Consider the following 20320-nt stretch of genomic DNA (forward strand, 5'->3'; position numbering starts at 1 on the left):
ATGAGTCAGTTGAGAGAATCGCTCCATCTCTAGCTGGCATGTGAGTAAAGCCCCTGGAATTGAAACTCTTAATTTATTGCTTTATTTCAATTCCATTGCCCTGAGGAAGAGTCAGTAGAGAAAACTAATTCTCTGACACCTTTTTGGAAGAGAAGGCATCTCATTTCACTGCCTTCCTGGGCTACAGCAGGTGGAAGCCACAGAATGCTCTTGGCTGTTTTGGCCTCTTCTTGTCCTTCCTGCACCAAAGGCAAAGCAGAACCCCAATCTGAGCTAAAGGCTGATGAGCACTGTTGTTCATCAAGGAACTGACTCCTGTACATGCCAGGGCTCTCACGGGACCCCATGGAAGGAAGAACGATTTGTCGGATGGACAGATAGAACTCAGTAGCTGCTAACAGAGCTACGGCAAGTGAGTGTGGTCAGGTTCAGACTGACCTTTGTAGCGACCTCGGACAGGGTGGCCTCGGTGGTGTGTCCCCTTGGCCTCTGCAAGCTCTCAAGCCGTGTCATACTTCAGCCTCAAGGCGAAGATAGACAATTGAGAATGTAAGAATGCCTCTCGTCTGTGGCTCTGGGGATCCGTGGCTTGTTTTTTGTGATTCTAGCTGGGCTGTGGCTTTGCAGTTGACACACAGCTATCAGACATGTCTCTGAAGCCCGGGGTCTGGCCGTGGGTGTCTGCCATTATCTAGTCGAGTGTGACAGTTGTTGAGCCTTCATGCACGTGGCCAGGTGCTTGTGATGGCCAGATGAACAGCGTCTCCTGCCCACAGGGTCGTGGGGCTGTGGATGGAACAGGGCTGGGGAGAGCAGAGGGAAAGAGGGTGTCCTGGGGTGGGCAGAGCAGAATTGGGAAGAGAGATGGAAATCAAATCTGTGGAAGCACAGGGCTGGGGCAGTGCTTGTGGCTCAGGTGGTGATCAGGGGGGCAGCAGGAGAGTTGCCATTTGCGCTGTCTTGTCATCATGGGTAATGGTGAGCTGGTGGCCAGAGGAAGAGGGGCAATTGGAGGGGGCACTGAGGTCTGTGACCTGGAAGACCCACATGGAAGAGCATAGAGGAGGCAGAGGAAGGCGGAGGAGGCCTGCCTGTCTTTTGCGTGTCTCTGGCTGGCCCCCCGCCCCCGTGCTGGGCACTGAGAGATTAAGACAAGCAGGGGCTGCCCTCAAGGAGCTTAGGGTCTGGTTGATGAGGGAGAACAAAGTCCTTCCAGTCACCAGGGAGAGCCACATGACAGCTGCCCAATGATTGGCTCTGATGTGCCAACCGGACCCCTAATTGTTTTAAAAGTGGACAATTCAGTGGTCTTTAGAACAGTTACAGAATTGTGAAGCCATCACCAGCATCTAATTCCAGAACACTTTCGTCACTCCAAAAGGAAACCCCATACCTATTAAACTATCACCCCACCTCCCTCCCCCAGTCCCTGGCAACCACTAACCTACCTTTTGTCTCTGTGGATGTGCGTGTCCTGGACGTTTCACATAAATGGAATCACACACTATGAGGCCTTTTGTGTCTGGCTTCTCTCACTGAGCGTCATGTGTTCCAGGTTCATCCATGATGTAGTGGGTGTCAGTGCTTCACTCCATTTTTATAGCCTTTTTTCTGCTCCTCCTTTTCCCCAAACTGCCTCAGAGGTCTAAAATTCCAGGGCTGGTGTGCAGACTACTCACCCAGCTGACCCCCCTGGGCAGAGGCAGCACAGAAAACCTTTGTGAGGCTACATCTCGGGGGCTGAGGCAGGGAGGGGTCAGTGGAGGGAGGTAAGAATCGGGGAGCCTGTGGTGCGTGGGTTGTAGGTTTGGGGTTGGGCTTCCAGGAGGAGGGAAGTCTGGGTACGTGGCTCTCCCTGGTGACTGGAATGACTGTGGAGGCCTGGCATGTCAGGCACGATGCCCCAGCTCACCTGCAGAAGGCGCCCAAGCTGCGCTTTGCATGTTCAGGTCATGGACTCCAGTGTTCAGTGGTGAGTCCTCACCTCTCTGCCCTCCTCTTCCTCCAGCCCAAGCTGGGCCGGGTCCAACCAGGGTGGGCTGTACCTAGGCCACTGGTGGGGTCCCCTGAAGGACCTCTTAGTGCAGCCACTGGGTATCCGTCTGCTCTGTGGAGCAGTGTTGCCCCAGCCCTGTCACTCTGGATTGTCTGTTGTGTCCAGTATGTTCTCCCAGGAGGTCTCATTGGGGCCTCCCTGCCCCAGCATCCACCACAGCCAGAGTCAGAAGGGGTGTCTTGGTCCCTGCCTGCCCCGGTGCTAGTGTCCCTCCTCCAGGTGTGATTGGCCATGCACGATCTGAACCCTGTGTGGGCCTCCCGGAGAGCTCTGCATGGCTCAGAGGAAGACCCTCCTTTCTGAATCCCCTTCAATCCCCACTCTCCCTCCTTGTGTCTGGCCAGCAGGCTTGGTAGTGAGCTGCCTCCCCGGGCCACTTCCCTTTTCCTGGTCTGTCTGATCGGGGCTCTGACAAGATTGTGAGTTATTGCCTAGAAGAAAGCAGCCACCAGCCCCATGAACACCCCCATGGCCCCCACAGAGCCCCCATGAAGCTCACCAGCTACCGAGCAGTCCTGTGGGTGGACTGTGGCTCCGGCTGTGGCATCCTCCCTCCCTGGATAAGCAGGTACCCCCTCCCCTCCAAGGCCAGTGCCGTCACCGTGCTGGGGGATTTGGCCCAGCTGCTTTGCTGGTGTTTTCCCTGTGGGGAAGAGGTGTGTATGTGCGACTCACAGTCCTCCTGGCAGAGGGTACAGGTAACCTGGGGTGTTCTGAGTGCCAGGAAGCTGCGCATGGCACTGGGAAGATGCCATGGGGGATGCGCATGAACACTAAGGGTCAAATGACAAAGTTGGACCCCTGTCTCATGCCATATACAGCCACTAACCCTAGGTGACCACAGACCTAAATGTGAGAGCTGAACCAACAAAAACCTCAGGAGAAAACACAGGCATAAGTATAAACTGATGGCTGAGGCAGCGCTGTCCACTAATGTGAGGCAGCCCCTTGCATAATTTAAAATTTTCTAGTAGTCACGTGAAAAGGTAAAAGGAAACAAGTGAAATTAATTTGAATAATGTATTTTATTGAAACAAAATACCCAAAATATTATTGTTTCAACATGTAATCAGTATAAAAATTGTATTTTACACTTGACATCTTGGTGTATTCAACACTGGACATTCCAGTGCCTTTCACATTCTGACATCCTTTGTCTCTTTCACACTACACATCCTGGTGTATTTCACGCTCAGCGCTGCTGCTGCTGCTGCGAGGGGCCTCCACAGGCTGGCCCTTGGGATGGAGGCTGGCCCCTTCCCAGCCCATCAGAGTTTCTGGGTCTGTAAGCCTGTGGCTGGGGAGACAAGGCAGACCCAACACAAACCAACTACAACCATGTGAGGGGTGAGTGAGGAGGTTGAGACCCACCAGAGTGGAGTGTAGCTGCAGGAGATCCCTTTGGGGCGGGGGCTGGGAGGCCCTGGGGCTTTCATGGAGGTGGTGGGAATGAGCCTGTGCTTGGAGGAGAAGGAGGCCGTGGGTCTGCCTGGGCAGCACGGGTGACCGTGGGGAGGGCAGGGCCAACTCCTGGAGGACTTGTGTTTGGGGTGCTGTGGGGAAGTGAGAACAGGCTGAAAGCCCTGTTCTTGAGACTCTGGTTGAGCCACTCCAGGATGGTAGGCTGCATGGCCAGCCCACAGAGTGTTGGGTGGCCATGGATGTGGCCCAGTCCTTCCTGTGGTCCCTTGCACGCAGCCTCTTTGATGGGAGCTTGAGCCCTTGCCCTGCCAGAAAGGGCAGAGGGTCCTGAGGCCGAGCCCATGGCAGTGCGTCTGTGGCGTGGATGCCGGCCATGCTGGGGGGCTGTGAACTTGGGACTTGAGATGTTTCCATGAAGGGAGTTAGGGGACCATGAAATTCTGCCTAGGCCATAGGAAAGCCCAGGAGAGAGACTCGTTTACAAGCATAGTTTGTAAATAACATCCCACAGCTGAAGATGTGTGGGTTTTGTTCGTTTGTTCGTTTTGTTTTTGTTTTTTTTCAGAGAGAGAGAGAAATGGAGAAGAGGAGAGAGAGAAGCATTGATCTGTTTCTCCACCCATTTATGCATTCATTGGTTGCTTCTTGTGTGTGCCCTGACCAGGGATTGGACTGGCAACTTTTCGCGTTGTGGGACAATGCCCAACCAAGTGAGCCACGCCGGTTGGGGCTGCAGACAGTTTTAAATGGCCTGAAGTCTCGAGGTGGGATGGCCGAGTGGGACTGGCAGCTAGAGGCTGCTCCTAATGCACTAGGCCTGACTGGGTTCAGATGCTGCCTCTGTTGAGTCTATGTCCTTGTCCTAAAGTGGGGATAACAGTGGAGGTTTCTGCTTCAAGTGTGGGTGCCATTAACTGAATGTATGCGTGAAAATCCCCTAGCAAGTAGTTCCCTTCGATTATGCCCCTCGGGGATGCTGGGCATTGTCTGGGGATATCTGTGGTTGTCACATGGGGAGTGCTCCTGGCATCTAGTAGGTGGCTGTCAGGAATGCCGCTCACCCTCCCATAGCGCTCAGGATGGCCCCCTGCAGAGAAGTCCTGATTGCGAGCGCACCTGGCCCAGAGGTAGCCTTCAGTAGATTACAGTGATGGTTTTTCTCTGGGCTTCTGTTCTTTCCTTGACTGTGAATCGAGGTGTTGCAATAGAAGGTTCTAAAATCACTTTCCATTCTAGAACAGCCCATGGTTTTTGGTGCTGCTGTTCCATATTTCTGCTGGGAAGGAAGTTAAGGAACAATTGAGGTTATTAGAAGCCACCTTGAAAATAAGTTGGTTTTTTTTCTGGAGTTTCTTTATTTTAATGGGGCAGGTAGGAGGTTTTTGATAGTATTTTATGGACTAGGAAGCTGGATGGTGTTCCTGGGGGAGGCTCTGCCAGAACGCAGAGCCCTGCTGCCTGTTCCGAATGCCTCTTCAGGTTTTTTCCTCCAGTGAACTTGGGGTATGCCGTGGAGCCACCAGCCCAGAGCGCTGTCATCCTGGGGTGAATGGTGCCTCAGACCCATGTGAGGGCTGGGGCGGGACTGTGGATTTGCAGACTGACTCCTGGCAGTGAGAGGGCTGGGTTAGGTTTCACGTTCTTCAGCTGTCCCCACTTGGGCTCAGGTGTCCTAGGTGCAGCCACCATGAGACCAGATACCTGGAGACGCTGCCTCAATGTTCTAGCCCCTGTTCCCTGAAGTCCCAGGTCTCCTGGATTCATTAATTTGACTTTTAGCCAAAAGAAGTCCTGACAACTTTGTGACTGGCCAAGTTGCAGTGGCTGTTCCCCTAGTAAGACTCCTAGAGAGATCTTCATTATAAAACTATCTTTATGACATAAAAATCAGCAGCCACAGCAAGGCAAAAGAAAAACAATACAGGGCACCTGTAGTCCCTAGTGAGCTTCTGATGTATGTGTGCAGTCAATATGGAACTTGTGTGGGTCTCTCTTTGTGGTCTGGGGGTCCAGTGGTCGCTTTGGGGGTGACAGGATGTTTTTCTTGCCCTGAGAGGCTGATGTGGTCATTGAGGAGGCAGGAACCCCCTCGTGGGGCTGGTGCTGTGGCCCTTTGACCAACAGGCAGGGGGTTCTGTCTCGTAGGCCTTGCGCCTGGGAGTGCTGGGACTCAGAGTGGTCAGGGTCAGGTAAGAGCGAGGGAGTGGACGTTGCTCAGTCACCTTGACCCCCTATGCACTGCGCAGGTGAGAGGTGAGTGTGCATGCAAGACTGGGCCTGATCGAGCACCACACTCCCCTTCTTCTGCCTATAGTGTCAGCTGAGAATGTTCTTCCCCAGGTCAGTGGTTTGGCACTGAGCCTGGGCTGGGCTCTGGGGTGAACTTGAGTTTGGGCTGAAGGAGGTCTGACAAGAGTGGGTGTCTCAGAAAACTGCCAGAACCTTCGGGTCTTTGCCTTGGAGCAGCCCCACAGTAGCTTGATGGGCTTAGAGAGGGCCTGTTCAACTCTGATTGGTCCCCTAAATCTGACATTGCACCCGGAGGTACAGGTGAGTCTGGTGGGAAGCAGTAAGGGCTGTGGAACTTGGTAAAGTTTTCCCTGGAAAGGAGGGCTTTCCTGGGGTCCTATAGCACGCCCTAGGTATAGGACCCCCTAGCAGTCCAGACACTCAGGAAGGCCAGGGGACTTTTAGGGGGACCAGCATCTCTGTGGCTTCCAAGGGGCCTCCTGGGCCTCATACTGAGGCAGCCTTGGGTTTGAAGCCTGGAACCAGAGCTCACAATGGGACCTGAGCTTCCAAATTCTGTCATTGCCACTGACTTGGGGTGAACAACACAGGCACTTTGGGCCGTGGTATCCTCATGTACTTTCCTTGCCAATGATGACACGCCGTAAATGGAGCAGTGCATGTTCATAAGTGCTCGGCATGGGAGCTGTCACCCCTGCTGCCAAGTAGAAGCTTCAGTGGTATTCTTACAGCCGGCTTACTCCACCAGCCCCAGCTGTGCAGGAGACAAAGGTGAACTATACCCCCGATGGCTTGGGAGCCTGCTTTTAGATGTCTTCGTGTTTATTGTGCCCAGTTAGGAGCCAAGTAGCCAGCAAGAAACGACGGCCACTATGTGATGAAGATGAGAAAGAGATTTGATTGGAGAACTTGAGAAGTGATGCTTCTTTAAACTGGGTGGACACTGAAGGCCTCTCCCAGATGACATTTGAGCAGAGATGTGAATGACTTGAAGGTGCTAGCCATGAGAAGATCTGGGACATGAAGCTCCACAGGGAAGAACAAATAGCAGGTGCAAAGATCCTGAGGTAGAAATGAGCTTGGTATGTTTGAGGACGAGAAGGAGGATGGCGTGGCTGAAGTGTGATGAGCTCGCAGGAGAGAGCACTAGGCCCTGAGGTACACAGAGGCCAGACTGGGTGTACCCTGTACTTAGGCTGTGGTGAAGCAGGGGGGAGCCTTGGGAGGTGGCGATGATGTCAGAGATTTATGTTTTAAAAGACTCCTCTGGTGGCTGGCAGGAGTAAAAGCCGGGACGAAACTCCAGCCATCATCCAGGGTAGCCATGACCCCGTGACCATGGCTCAGAAGAAGGTGGTCTGGGTTGAGGGTCATGGGGGCTGGACTTGGGGTGGATTTTGGAGGCAGCAGACCTTCTAGGCCTCATGAGTAGAATGGATGTGAGGGAAAGAGGAATCAATTCTGACTCCCAGGTCGGAATAGCTGGTTTCAGTCTCCAGATCCACCACTCCATCCCCATCATCCACCGTCAAAACTAGGAAATTGACTTGGCCACAACATGCTGCAGCCTCATTGAGATTTCACCGTTTTTGTCATTCACTCCTTTTTTTGTATGTCTTTGTGACATCTTATCCCCTGCGTAGATTTGTGTAGCTACCATCACAATCAGGATAGCAAATTGTGCCTTCAACATGAACAAAGTCCTTCATGCTCCCCTTTTAAAGTCCCCCCCACTTCTCGCCCCCAGCCTCCAGCAACCACTTGTCTGTTCCTATCTCTATAATCGTATCATTTTGAGAATGTTAGGGAATCCTACATCATATGTAAGCTTGGGGGAGCAGCTTTTCTCACTTGAGATCTATCCCTGTTTTTGTGTTTTATCAACAGTCCATTCTCTTTTATTGCACAGTAGTGTCCACGCCAACATTATTTTATGATCCTTTTTATTTATGTAAGGTGGGGCAGTAGTGCTAATGCCCCATCTTTCACTCCTGATTTTAGCAGTTTGAGTCTTCTTCCTGTTGTGTGTGTATGTGTGTTTGTGTGTGTGTTTTGCCAATTTTATTGATCTTTTCAAAGAACCAATTTTTGGTTTAGTTGATTTTCTTTTTTTTTATTTTGTTGATTTCTGCTCTAAACTTTATTATTTCCTTCCTTCGTTCCTTTTCTTTCTTTCTTTCTTTCCTTTCTTTCTTTCTTTCTTTCTTTCTTTCTTTCTTTCTTTCTTTCTTTCTTTCTTTCTTTCTTTCTTTCTTTCTTGGGTTTGGTTTGCCCTTCTTTTTCCAATGTTTTAAGGTATAAGTTTAAAAGTATTGAATTGAGATCATTTTTAAAATATAGGCAGCTATCAGTTTCCCTTTAGGTACCACTGTAGTTGCATCCTCTAAGTTTTGGTTCGTTGTGTCCTCCTTATTTTAATTTTCAAAGTAGTTTCTAATTTCTCTTGTGATTTCTTCTTTGAACCATGGTTGTTGAGTTTGTTGTTTCATTTTCACATATTTTTGAATTCCCAAATTTTATCTTTCAGAAAGAGCATCATTCTGTTACTGATTTCTGATTTCCATTGTGGTCAGAGGACTTAGTTTTGTGTGCCTTCAATTCTTTTTAATGCAATGAGGGTTTTTTAGCTTAATATGTGGTTCATTCTGGAGAGGGTTCCATATGTACTGAGAAGACAGTATAATTTCCTTCATTAGGTAGAGTTTTCTATAGATGTCTTTTGGCTTATAGTGCTGTTCAAGTCTTCTTTTTGTTGATCTTCTGCCTAGTTGTTTTACCCATTGTTGAAATTGGAGTATAGCTGTCTTCAACTCTTATTTTTGAGTTGTTCATTTCTTCTTCCATTTCTGTCAGATTTTTGCTTCATATGTTTAGACCTTTGTTACTAGGTGCATATATGTTTATAATTGTTATGTATCTTCCTGATGGATTGGCCCTTATATTATTATTTAATGTTCATCTTTATCTCTACTAAGATTTTTGTGTTAAAGTGTTATTTGTATAACCACTCAAGCTTTCTTATGTTTGCTGTTTGCATGTTATACCTTTTTCCATTTTTTCACTTTCAGCCTATTTATATCTTTCAATCTATTTAACTTCATTTTATTTATTTTTTTAGAGAGAGGGGAAGGGGGCGGAGAGAGAGAGGAATAGAGAGAAACATTGGTGGGTTACTCCACTTATTTATACATTCATTGGTTGATTCTTCTGTGTGCCCTGACTGGAGATTGAACCTGCAACCTTGGCACACTGGGATGGCACACACAAGCCAGGGCCTGTGTCTTTCACTGTAAAGAGTGTTTTCTATGGACAGCATGTAACTGATCTTGGTTTTTGTTTTTTTTTCCCTCCAGTCTGGCAATCTCTGTCTTTTCATTGGATTGTTTAATCCATTTACATTTAATGTCATTATTGATCCAGTTGGATTTATATCTGTCATCTTTTTTGCTTTAAGTCTCATGTCTTTCCCCACTCTCTTCCTCCTTTATTGCTTTCTTTTGCATTAAGTGAATATTTTCTACTATAACATTTCAATTCCTTTAATGATTTTTGTCACTCTACTTTGGAAGTATATTCTTTATGGTTGCTCTAGGCCTTATCATATACATTTTATTGGAATCTACTTCTGATTCCCAGTATTATTTGAAGCAGACCTTTGCTGATTTTATTTGAACAATTCTTAATTAGGAATAAACTCACTTGATTGATTCAGTGACTTGGGTTTGGGGTTTCTCAAGGGTGCTGATGTGTCCACTTGCCTGAACAACGCCCTTCTTTTGTTCATTCCTCCTTACATTTGGTGACGTGAACGTCTCAGAGCCCTCTTAGAACCTGTAATGACTGAAACTACTTGTGAGGCTCTGCCATGTCAGGACCAGGCTTGGGAAGGTGCCAACCCTGTGTGATTGCCCTCTTTGTAGTTCTGGCCTCTTCCTTGTCCCATCTAAGCTGACCGGTTTGTGGCCCTGATTCTACCACAGGACTCCAAATCTAGGTTAGTGTGTCACGCCTACTTGGAGGCAGGTCTTTGGGCTTTAAGGAGTGTTTATTACTCAGCTCTGAGATCAATCTGTAGAAGTCCAGCAAGGGATTCTGCTTAGATTGTTGACTCCTCTTAGAGCCCAGGAGGGCTGCCTGAGGGGTGGCAGGCAGGATGGTGCCTGGCAGAGAGCCAGGGGCAGATGGAACAGGTGCTCCTTGTCACCGGCAACATGGGCAGCCACAGTGTTGGATATGCTTAGTTGAATCTTCAAACTACCATCAAATTTTTGATTAGAATTTTGGGGAGCTTATGTGCATTTATTTTCTGGTTGGTACTTTTTTAAAATAGCAGCTTTGTTAAGTATAATTCACATGCCATACAATTCACCATTTTAAAGTGTATACTTCAGTAGTTACTAGTATATTTATGGTTGTGCAGCCATCACAGCTCTCTCATTCCAGAACTTTTTCATTACTCCAAAAGGAAACCCCATGCCTGTAAAACAGGCACTCCCCTTTTTCCAGTCCCTGAAGACCACTAGTCTACTTTCTATTTCTGTGGCTATACCTGTTCTGGACATTTCCTATCAAAACTGTCATACAATATGTGGCCTTTTGTGTCTGGCTTCTCTACAAGCATAATGCGCTCAAAGTTCATCTGTGCTGTAGCAGGTGTCAGAACTAACTTCCTTTTTAAGGCTGAATAATATTCCGTTGTATGGATGGACCACATTTGACATTTTTAATTGTTATTTATTTATTTATTTTTATTAATTGAATTTATTGGAGTAACATTGGTTTGCAAAACCATACAGGTTTCAAGTGTACAACTCAGTAAAACATAATCTGCACACACACTCACATTTTGTTTTTTCATCTGTCGGTGGACATTTGGGTTGTTGCCACTTTTTGGCCATTGCAAATAATGCATAAAATGCATAATGTGAACATTTATGTATGAGTTTTTGTGTGAACATGTGTCTCCATTTCTTTTGTGTAGATACATAGGAGTGGAATTGTTGGGTCAGTCGGAAACTCCATGTTTAATGCTTTAAGAAACCTCCAAATTGTTTTCCAAAGTGGCTGCATCATTTTTAGTGCCAGCAGCCTATGAGGGTTGGCTTGGTATTTTAAATTTGAATTAGGTAAGGAGTAGGTAAATTTGAATTAGGTAAACTATCACCATAATTGTTTCGGTGGTAGTTTAATCCTAGGACACATTGCTTTTCCCCTGAGATCGCTCCTGTCTGCCCAGATGGACCAGCCAGTGAGCCGCTGGAGGGACAGGATCTCTGGGTCCCACAGACTGCCCTCGAGGTGAGCTCTAAGTACTCTTTGTTTTTATTACAATATCGTCAGTAAAGACAGAAGTCTGTGTGAATTGCAAATTCCCTCAGATCCTGAAGGCTGTACACTCATCACTGAGTCAGGCAGAAGTCTTTCTAGTTCATTGACTACATACTCCTGTGTTTTTATGTGGGCATGTATGATTTCCTTGCCCATTTTCTTGTTAATGGGCATTTATATTATATATATATTTTAAACAGTGCTGCAGCGAGGATCCTTGCTGTTACCTCCTTGAAGTGAACTCCTGTGATTGTGGTAGCTCAGAGCATGGACACCTTTTTTTAAAAAAAGAGTTTATTTATTTATTTTTAGAGAGAAGGGAAGGGAGGGAGAAAGAGAAGGAGAGAAATATCAGTGTGAGAGAGAAACATCGATCGTTACCTCTTGTACACACCCCAACCAGGGACTGAACCCGCAACCCAGGCATATGCCCTGGCTGGGAGTTGAACGAGCGACCTTTTGCTTTGCAGAATGATGCCCAACAACTGAGCCACAACTGAGTCAGGGCTGGACACCTTTATTATTCTGAACATGCTACTCACTTGTCCCCAGAAAGGTGGTCTGGATCGACCTTCCTATAACAGCTGGAGGCTCTCATCATACTAGTGACAGCCCCAACTTTGTTTCTTCTTTTAATCTATTACCTATTAGCCCCTGCTTTTTTGAATTGCCAGTTTATAGCCATTGCCCACTTGTTATATTGGGGTGTTTATTTTTTCTTGACTTATAACAGGTTTCTCAGTCTCAGCACTATTGGTATCTTTGAGCTGGATCATTCTGTGGGGCGCTGTCCTGGGCACCATGAGGTGTTGAGCAGCATCCCTGGCCTCCACCCACTCCATGCCAGGAGCACCTTCCCACCTCCAGTCGTGATAACCATAAATGTCCTCAGACATCACCCAGGGGGGCAGAATCACCTCTGGTTGAGAACCAGTGTTTTATAATAACCCTGTCTGTGTTAGGGCTGTTAGCACCCTTTGGTGTTACACATTTTTTTCTCAGTTTCTCATTTACCTTTCAGCTTTATTTTTGATGTGTCATTACATTGAATATTTTAAAATTTATTGCCAAATTTGTCTTTTCCTGTAAAGCTTCTGGTCTTGTGACCTGCCTAGAGAGGTCTTTCCCTCCCAGGATTATAAAAACATTGGCCCGTGTTTTTCTCTTTTCACTTTTATGAATTATATGAAGACCTACAATTTAAAGCACAAGGTGGGGACAAAGCTTTGTGTTTTCCACGTGTCTCCCTCCTAGTCCTCATGGCCTGGTGAGGCTAGTGGTTAGGACACTGATTGAGAGCTGGGTGCTGTCTGTGTGATCTTGGGCAAGTCACTTCACTGCTGTGTGCCTCAGTTTCCCCATGCATGAAATGGGCTGTGATAAACAGTACCTGCTTCGTAGGGTTTTGGTGCTGATTAGACATGCCAGGTGCTTAGAGCCATGCCTGCATGTGGGGGGACTGTGCCCCCATCACTGGCCTTTTCATCCTTACTGGTCACCTCTGATCCCAGAGTAGCTCTGACGGAAGGCCTAGGACAAACCCTTGAAGGAAGGTGATGGTCAGTGAACCTGTCCAGGATCACTAGGGCAGTGAGTGAGACATGCGGTCCCCTCCTGCCACATAATTTGTGTACATGTATGTCTTCCGTCCCCACCCAGAGCCTACACAGATGCTCACAAAATTACAAGGCACATTTGCGGAGAAACGAAGATTATTTTGTTAATGATTATAGTTTTAAATGATTAATTATAGCACATCTACGACCTATACAAATGTATAAAGAATGGACTGATAGCGTTTTGAGCGTATGCCAGGGTGGCCTTCTGGCCGGGTGGGGACTTCGCTTGCTCCCCTCAGCCCCCAGGGTGTTGGCGTTCTCTTCTGTCTCTGTGTGGCTCCAGCCCCTTGCCCTGGGCTGTGGGCCAGGAGGACAGATGGCCTTTGCCCACACTGCTTCCTTGACCCTGTTGAGAGCCTAGTAAAGAGGAAGGTGGGCCGGCAGGCCCTGTTTTCTTGTCCATGACGTTCCAAAAGCAAGTGCTGGCAGCCACACCTGCGTCCCTCCGGGGTTCCCTGGCCTTTTGCCCAAGCACTTCCCTTTTATTTTTCGAATCCAAGTGCTTTTATGTTTTTAAGAAAAAAAATTGGAGACATAATTTCAGATTTACAGAAATGTTGGCAGGAATAATATGAAGAATTCCCTGATCCCTTTCACCGAATTCCCAATCTACTGCACCTGCTTTTATTCCCTTTGTCTCCCTCATTCTCCCTCTCTGCATTTTTTTTTCCAAACTGTTCCAAATAGGTACCTCTTTTCTCTAAATACTTCAATATTTATTTCTTCCAAATGAGGTATTCTCTTATCAAATTGTGAGAATCAGGAAGTGAATTCTCCAAAGTCTCAGAGGAGAATTCTGGATCACACATCATATTCAGCTGTCATGTCGCTTTTGTTTCTTTTCATCTGGAGCAGTTCCAGAATCTGTCTGGGGTTTGTGACTGATGTCTTGAAGAGTACAGGCCACTTATTCTGTAGGATGTCCCTTGATATGTGGGTTTGTCTAATAGCTTCTCATGACCAGGTTCAGGTTACACACTTTTGGCAGGAGTATCCCAGAAGTGATCTTGTATTCTTCTTGGTACATTGTATCCGTAGGCTCCTGGTGTCAGTTTGTCCTATTTCTTGTCATCTCAGCCTCAGTCACTTGGTGTCTTCCAGTCTTCTCCACCATAAAGTTACTATTTTACCACTTGTGTTTAATAAAATTCTTGTGAGAGATATTCTACAACTGTGTCAACACCCTGTTACTCCTCCAACACTTGTTGCCTGTTGTAGCAGCCATTGCTGATTCTTGCCAAATGGTGGTTGTCTAATTCCATCATTCCTTCTGCTTTCATTGGTTGGCTTTGTACTGTATGGAAAAGCTGTCTCTTCTTCCTCATTTGTCTGTTTATATCACTGTGGACTCCTGGATTCTTACCTGACTTAGTAGGTTATAATCCATCACCCTCATTTTATGTTGCTCAAGTGGTCCCAGATTTATCCAGAGCAAGAGCCCATGCTGGCTCCTTGTGTCCTTTTGACATATCCCCACCATTGCCTGAGCACTCCCTTACTTTTGGACACACTGAGATGTTCCAGGCCTGTCCTGTACTCACCCTGCCCAGCTCTGGTATTGACCACTTCCGCAAGGAGTTCTGGTTCTTTTGTGGACAATGTCATTTAGAAACCAAGATCTGGGTGCTCACTGTGCTCATTGCCAATAGGGTGTTTTTGCTTCTAGGCCATCTCATCAGCCAGAGCTGGGAAATAAAGGTGTGAATAAATACCCACTTGCATTAGCACGTGTATACATCCGTATATGTATATCAAACACACACACACACACACACACACACACACACGACATCCACATTCATTTCTGCTTCCAGCTCTCTCCATACACAGAGCTGCCCATGGATTCACACCAATGCTTTTAGTTCTAGTTTCACACACAGGCTCCTTGCTGGATTTCCCTTTCCTTTTCTGTAACTCTCTTCTCTGTCAGTATGACCCTGTCGTGTCTCCTATAGTAAAATAAGCCTTTGGACTAGAAGTCAGTATTTGATTTATCTTTATTTCCAAGGCATCTAGTTTCAAAACTGTCTTTAAAAGTGACTTGAGTAAGTTCTTTCTTTTCCCTCTCTTTACTGTGGTTATGTTATTTTCTTGAAATACAGTTTGGTTTATTTGTTTGTTTGTATTTTGTAGTAGGATTTTTCCTCCATCTCTTGTTGATTTCATCTGTGTATCCCCATTCGTTATGTGACACGAGCATGGTTCCAAGTGAGGACTGTGCGGAGACGGGACTCACCCTTCCCTACCCTCCCTCCCATCCCCATCCCTCCCTAGTCCTACTAGTCTATCATTTCCCACCTGCTCAAAAGAGCAGACATGTATTTTCTTATATCTTCATCTTTCTTACATGAAAAATGGGGTCGTGGGGATCTCTCTTGTGCTTTGCTCTTCTCACTGGAAACCGCTGCATTTGGCTGTAGAGATGTCCTCACTCTCTTATGCAGCTGCCTGGTGTCCACTATGAGGCACAGCAGTGTTAATGCAGCCGCTCCCTTGTGTGGATGTTTAGGTGGTTTCCAGTATCTTGCAGGTGCAGACGGTGCTGCAGTGAATTCCCTTCTGTATAGGTATTTTCGTACTGTTGGGAGAGTATTGTCAGGGTGAGTTTCTAGAAGTGGGGTTGCTGGGTCAAAAGATAAGAGCAAGTGTGTTTTGTTAGCTTCTGCCAAGTTTTCTTCCAGAAGGTGGTATTGGTTTACTCCCACCAGCACCGCAGGATGAGAGGGCCTGGTTCCACAGCGTATTCTGTTTTATTTTTAAAATATTTGCCTATCTGAGAGGTGACAGATGGGATCTGTGTAGTTTTAATTAGCATTTCTGAAATTATGAGCGAGATAGAACATTGTTTAATATGTTAAAGGTCATTTTTGTGTTTTTTTCTGAGAATTGTCTATTCATGCTTTTCACACATTTTTCAATTGGATTTTTGACCCTCCCCCACCCCAAACCTTTAAAACTTTAATATAGTATATTAGGGAGGTGAGCCCTTTGTTGTGTGTATTGCAAATGCTTCAGTTTCCCAGGTTCATTTTGACTTTTTTTATGGTGTCTTTTTTTTTTTTTTTGCACTATAGAAGTGTTTTTAAATATACAGTCAAATTTATGAATTTTTTCATTTATTGCCTCTGGATTTTGAGTCCTAGTTAGAATGCCTTTTTCTACCCTGAGCTTGAAAAGGAATTTACCATGTTTTCTTCCAGCCTGTATGGTTGCATTCTTTCCCGTGTAGATCTCTTATCCATTTGGAGTTCATTGTTGCAAATGGTGGGAGGTTTGGACCCGACTTTTTTTTTTTTCCAAATGGCCACTTATTCGTCCCAGCACCATTGATTAAAAGTCCATCGTTAGCCAGCACCTCAAGATGCCTCTGTTGTCTTCCCTCTCTCCCTGATCTGTAGTCCCTCAGCCCCCTGGAAGTGGTCACCCTCTAAAAAGTCATGTGTACACATGCTTTTTCAACATGCTAAGTGTGTACTGTGTGTACCACAGAACTTGGCAAATCACTTCCAGACGTCTCACAGTTCACAAGATCCAGCTGAAACCTTCTCTGGCCCCAGTGCTCCCTTGGAGGTCTGTTTAGTTAGTCCACACCCTGCTGCCAGGTGCTGTGGTGTTGGCAGCCTTTCAAGCTCCAGATCTTGCAGAGGAAGGCCCTATAGATAAGCGGGGATGGATTGGAAGGCCACATGTCTGGAGCATAGAGGCCTAAGAGTGTGAATGGGTAGAAGGGGGTGGGCATTTTTTAAAAAAGAGATATTGTGCCCTGGCTTGGTGGCTCCGTTGGTTGGAACATCGTCCCATATACCAAAATGTTGTGGGTTCGACTCCCAGTCATGGTACATACTTAGGTTGCAGGTTTGATTCCCATCAGGGCACATACAGGAAGCAATTAGTCAATGTTTCTCTCTCACATCAGTGTTTCTTTCTCTCTCCCTCTTTCTCCCTTTCCTTTCTCTCTAAAATCGTTAAATATATCCTTGGATGAGGATTAAAAAAAAAAGATGTAGCCTGATTGTCCTTCAGAGAGGTCCTTCATGGACTCCAGGAGTGTGGATGGACGAGGGCACTCACCCAGTGTGTCTTCACATCTGCCGTCTTTGCCTGTGTGAGCCTCTTAGATGACAGGGCCCATAACAGCTGCCCTGTGTCGGGGGTTTACAGTGTGCTAGGGTCTCCTTTAAGCACTTTCTGTCTTTTAGCTTATTTAACCCCCTACAGCTCCCAGAGCAGGGCATTAATATGGTGACCCCCACTTTACAGATGAGGAAACAGGCCCAGATGTTAGGAACTTGTCCTGGGTCACACAGCTGAGGTTGGGACCAGGCCTCTGGGGCCTTTACTCATCTTCATGGCCCCACCATGGTTTCTAGGGAGAAAGCTTGAGAGAACAGACAAGGACATATATGAAAAGTGTAATCATTGAAACTATTTATAAGGCTCTACCATCTGTCCCACCATCACTGCGTTTGGAGTTTTGGCCTCTGTTCTTCTCCCATGCTCCATTGCTGTGATGTCTTCTCATGTGTTTGTTGCCCGTTTATATATCTTCTTTGGGGAAATGTCCATTCAAATCCTTTATCAATTTGTAAATTAGGTTATTTATCTTTTTGTTGTTGAACTGTAGGAGTTCTCTATATATTCTCAATATAAGTCCTATATGATGTACAAGGTTTGCAGATATCTTCAGCCATTCTGTGGTTGTCTTCACTTTCTTGATTATGTCCTTTGAAGATCAAAGTCCAGTCTATTTATTTTTTTCTTTTGCTGCCTGTGCTTTTGGTTGTGTGTCTAGACATCATTGCCTAATCCAAGGTTGCAAAGATTAATTCATGTGTTTTCTTCTAAGAGTTTCATAGTTTTAGCTCTTACATTTAGATTTATGATCCATTTGAGTTTTTTTATCTGCAGTGTGAGGTAGGGGTCCAGCTTCATTCTTTTGTATGTGCATACCTAGTCGTCCCAGCGCAGTTGTTGAAAAGACTGTTCTTTCCTCATTAAATGGTCTTGGCAACCTCATTGAAAATCAACCAACTTTAAACATGCGGGTTTATTTCTGGACTGTCAGCTCTTCTTCCATTGATTGCTGTGTACATCTTTATGCCAGTACCACGCTGTTTTGATGTTGTAGCTTTGCCAGTGTGGGCGATGTCTAGGCTTGGGAGTGGACATTAAAGAAAAATGATGAGGTTTTTACAGATCCACGTAATGAGACTAGAGTCTTCTTCATTGGGATCCAGACAACCTGGGGTACCCACCACCACTTCCCTTAACTGAGCCTTCGCAGCTACTGCAGTTGGATTTTGGTGTCCATGAGGATATGGAGGATTTGATGATGAAATCTTTGTAAATAAAGGCTCTATGCCCAGTATGCAAAGGCTGATGAAAAATGTCACTTTTTTAGTTTTTTCAAACTGGAAGGATCTGGAACTTGCATTCAGCAGGTTGGGTCTGTAATGGGTCCTGAAACTGGATTGCAGTGTGGTGTCAGGTTGCTTTTTCTTATCAGTTTGGATCTTTTTACAGCCAGGCTCTCCTCTTCCAGCTGAAACCTGCTGTGCAGTGAACTTCAGAGGACAGAGGTAGAGGTTTTTTATTTTTTTAACTTTTTATTTGGAAATAATTTTAAACTTACTGAAATCTTGCAAAGACAGTACATAGAGCTCCTGTGTACCTTGCAGCCACCTTCCCAAATGTTAGCTCCTAGCCGCAGAAGAACGGCCCAAACTAAATAAGCAAGAAACATGGAGGAATAGTGTTTACCAAACCATGGATTTTATTAGGACTTCACCAGTTGTCCCACTCCTGTCCCTTTTCTGCCCCAGAGCCCCATCCAGGATGCCACATCAAATTTAGTCGTCATGTTTCTGCAGGCGTTTCAGGGTTGGGACCATTTCTCATTCCTTTCCCATCTGTCATGACCTTGATACTTTTGGAGAGCACCGGTCAGGGATTTTGTAGAACATCCCTGAGCTTTGTCCCATGTTTCCTCGTGATTAGATGGAAGTTGTATATTTTGGGAAGGCTGTTGCTGGTGACGTCGTGTCCTTCCCCATGCAGTGTATCAACGTCCCATCACTGGTGGTGTCAGTCTTGATCACTTGATAAGGTGGTGCCATCCAGGAGGCTGCGCTGGAAAGGTACTCTTTTTTCCTTTAGGGTTTTGAGACAATGCCAACACCCTGTTTCTCCCTCAAACTTCTGCCAGTCGATTTCAGATGAACGACAATGATACGCAACAAAAATTACTCTGGCTTTCTCACTGTGACGTGTATCGCCCTCAGCCCTTCTCTATGAATTAGAATTCTTTTTGTAGAAAAGGGCTGTCCTTTCTCCCTTTTAAGTTTTATACCAATAAAGACCTATGCATATTTATTTTATCTGCAGGTAATCAGTTCTTCACTATTCATCATGTTGCTCGAGTGATCCTTGCTTTGGTCGCCAGGTACCCATTGTCCCCGTCTTTGGCTCCCTTGCACCTCCTTTGTGTCCAGGTCTTCTAGCAAGGGCTTCCTTCCTCCCTGCCTCACGAGATACCCGGGCTCATCTTGTGTGTTCCCAGCCTCGACCCTGGAGTCGACCACTTCTCCAAGGAGCCAGCTTCCTTATGTTGGAGAACGATACTGAAAAGCTCATCTGGCTGCTGGGTACACTCAGTGCTGGGGTGCCATGGCTTCCCAGGCCTGTCAGCTGACAGAACTTGGAGATGTGAATACCAGCCTGTGCATCTGTGCTTCTCTGTATTTATATCTGTGCGCATCTATCTGTATATATATTTTAAAAAAAAACCCAAAAGTGTTCAAGTCGGTGGGTCCTTCTGAGGCTTTGGGTGGCCTCCCTGCCCTGTGTAGGGCACAGAGACCCTGCAGACTTCAGTGTGCAGCAGGAGACACATGGCCCCTTTGGAGGGCCACTTGGGGCTTGTGGTGTGGGAGGAGCAGAGAGATTTGAGAGTTGAGCCCTCCAGGTCAGGAACTGAGTATACAAGTGATGGCTCCCTTCCTCTCTGGTCCATAGGACGCCCCATCATTTCTCCACCTCTCAGACCCTGGGCCGAGTTCTAGGGCAAGAATGGGTAGTGTGGCCTGGTGTGGGCCCAGTCCCTGGACCCACTCCAAATGTCAGTGTTGGGTCGCTGAGAGCTAATAGCACCGGAGAGCCCATGTGCCCCACCTGGGGCGTGGAGGCCAAGCTGCGGTGTCCCAGAGATGCCACTAGTTAGCAGCAGCTCCTGTTGCCTCAGCGTTTGGTAGAGCTGGATCTTTCTCTGGTTCCTGGTCCTTTTCCTTCCTGGCCCCACCTGCCTGCCCTTCGCAGAGGAGGTACAGAAGTAAGCCCCTGTGCCTTCTGCTGCTTGTGTCAGCACCTGCCTCGGGCGGGCGTGTCAGAATAAGAGCGTCTTCTAGTAGTCAGACTGCACCTTTTTAAAGGAGAAATGGTCAGACTGGGCTTTTTTAGGGGCATTGGTATCTGATGCTTTGGGTCACCAATGCAGGCGCTTACCTGGCTGCAATCGGACTCCCTCTTGAGTTCTATTCTTAGTGCCCCAGATTTCCCAGGACCCACAGTGAGGTCAGCAGCTGGGCCAGGCCAGCCTGGGCAGCAGGAGGCATGAGACCCAGCCTGCCTGGGCCTTTTTGATTTGTTT

At 46.7% G+C, this 20320-nt stretch overlaps 1 protein-coding gene across 1 annotated transcript in view; it reads left to right on the top strand.

Moving 5' to 3' along the window:
• Nucleotides 1-6244: 6244 nt before the first annotated feature.
• KDM4B (lysine demethylase 4B) overlaps nucleotides 6245-20320 on the top strand; it is a 115122-nt gene continuing 101046 nt past the window's right edge. The window contains exon 1 of the mRNA XM_054562165.1: nucleotides 6245-6779. The gene's annotated coding sequence lies outside the window, so the exon portion shown is untranslated. The remainder of the gene's footprint in view (nucleotides 6780-20320) is intronic.

The sequence above is a fragment of the Pteronotus mesoamericanus genome, unplaced genomic scaffold (assembly GCF_021234165.1).
Source record: "Pteronotus mesoamericanus isolate MK-2021 breed Mesoamerican mustached bat unplaced genomic scaffold, CSHL_Meso_final scaffold_636, whole genome shotgun sequence".
In the NCBI taxonomy this organism is placed as follows: domain Eukaryota; kingdom Metazoa; phylum Chordata; class Mammalia; order Chiroptera; family Mormoopidae; genus Pteronotus; species Pteronotus mesoamericanus.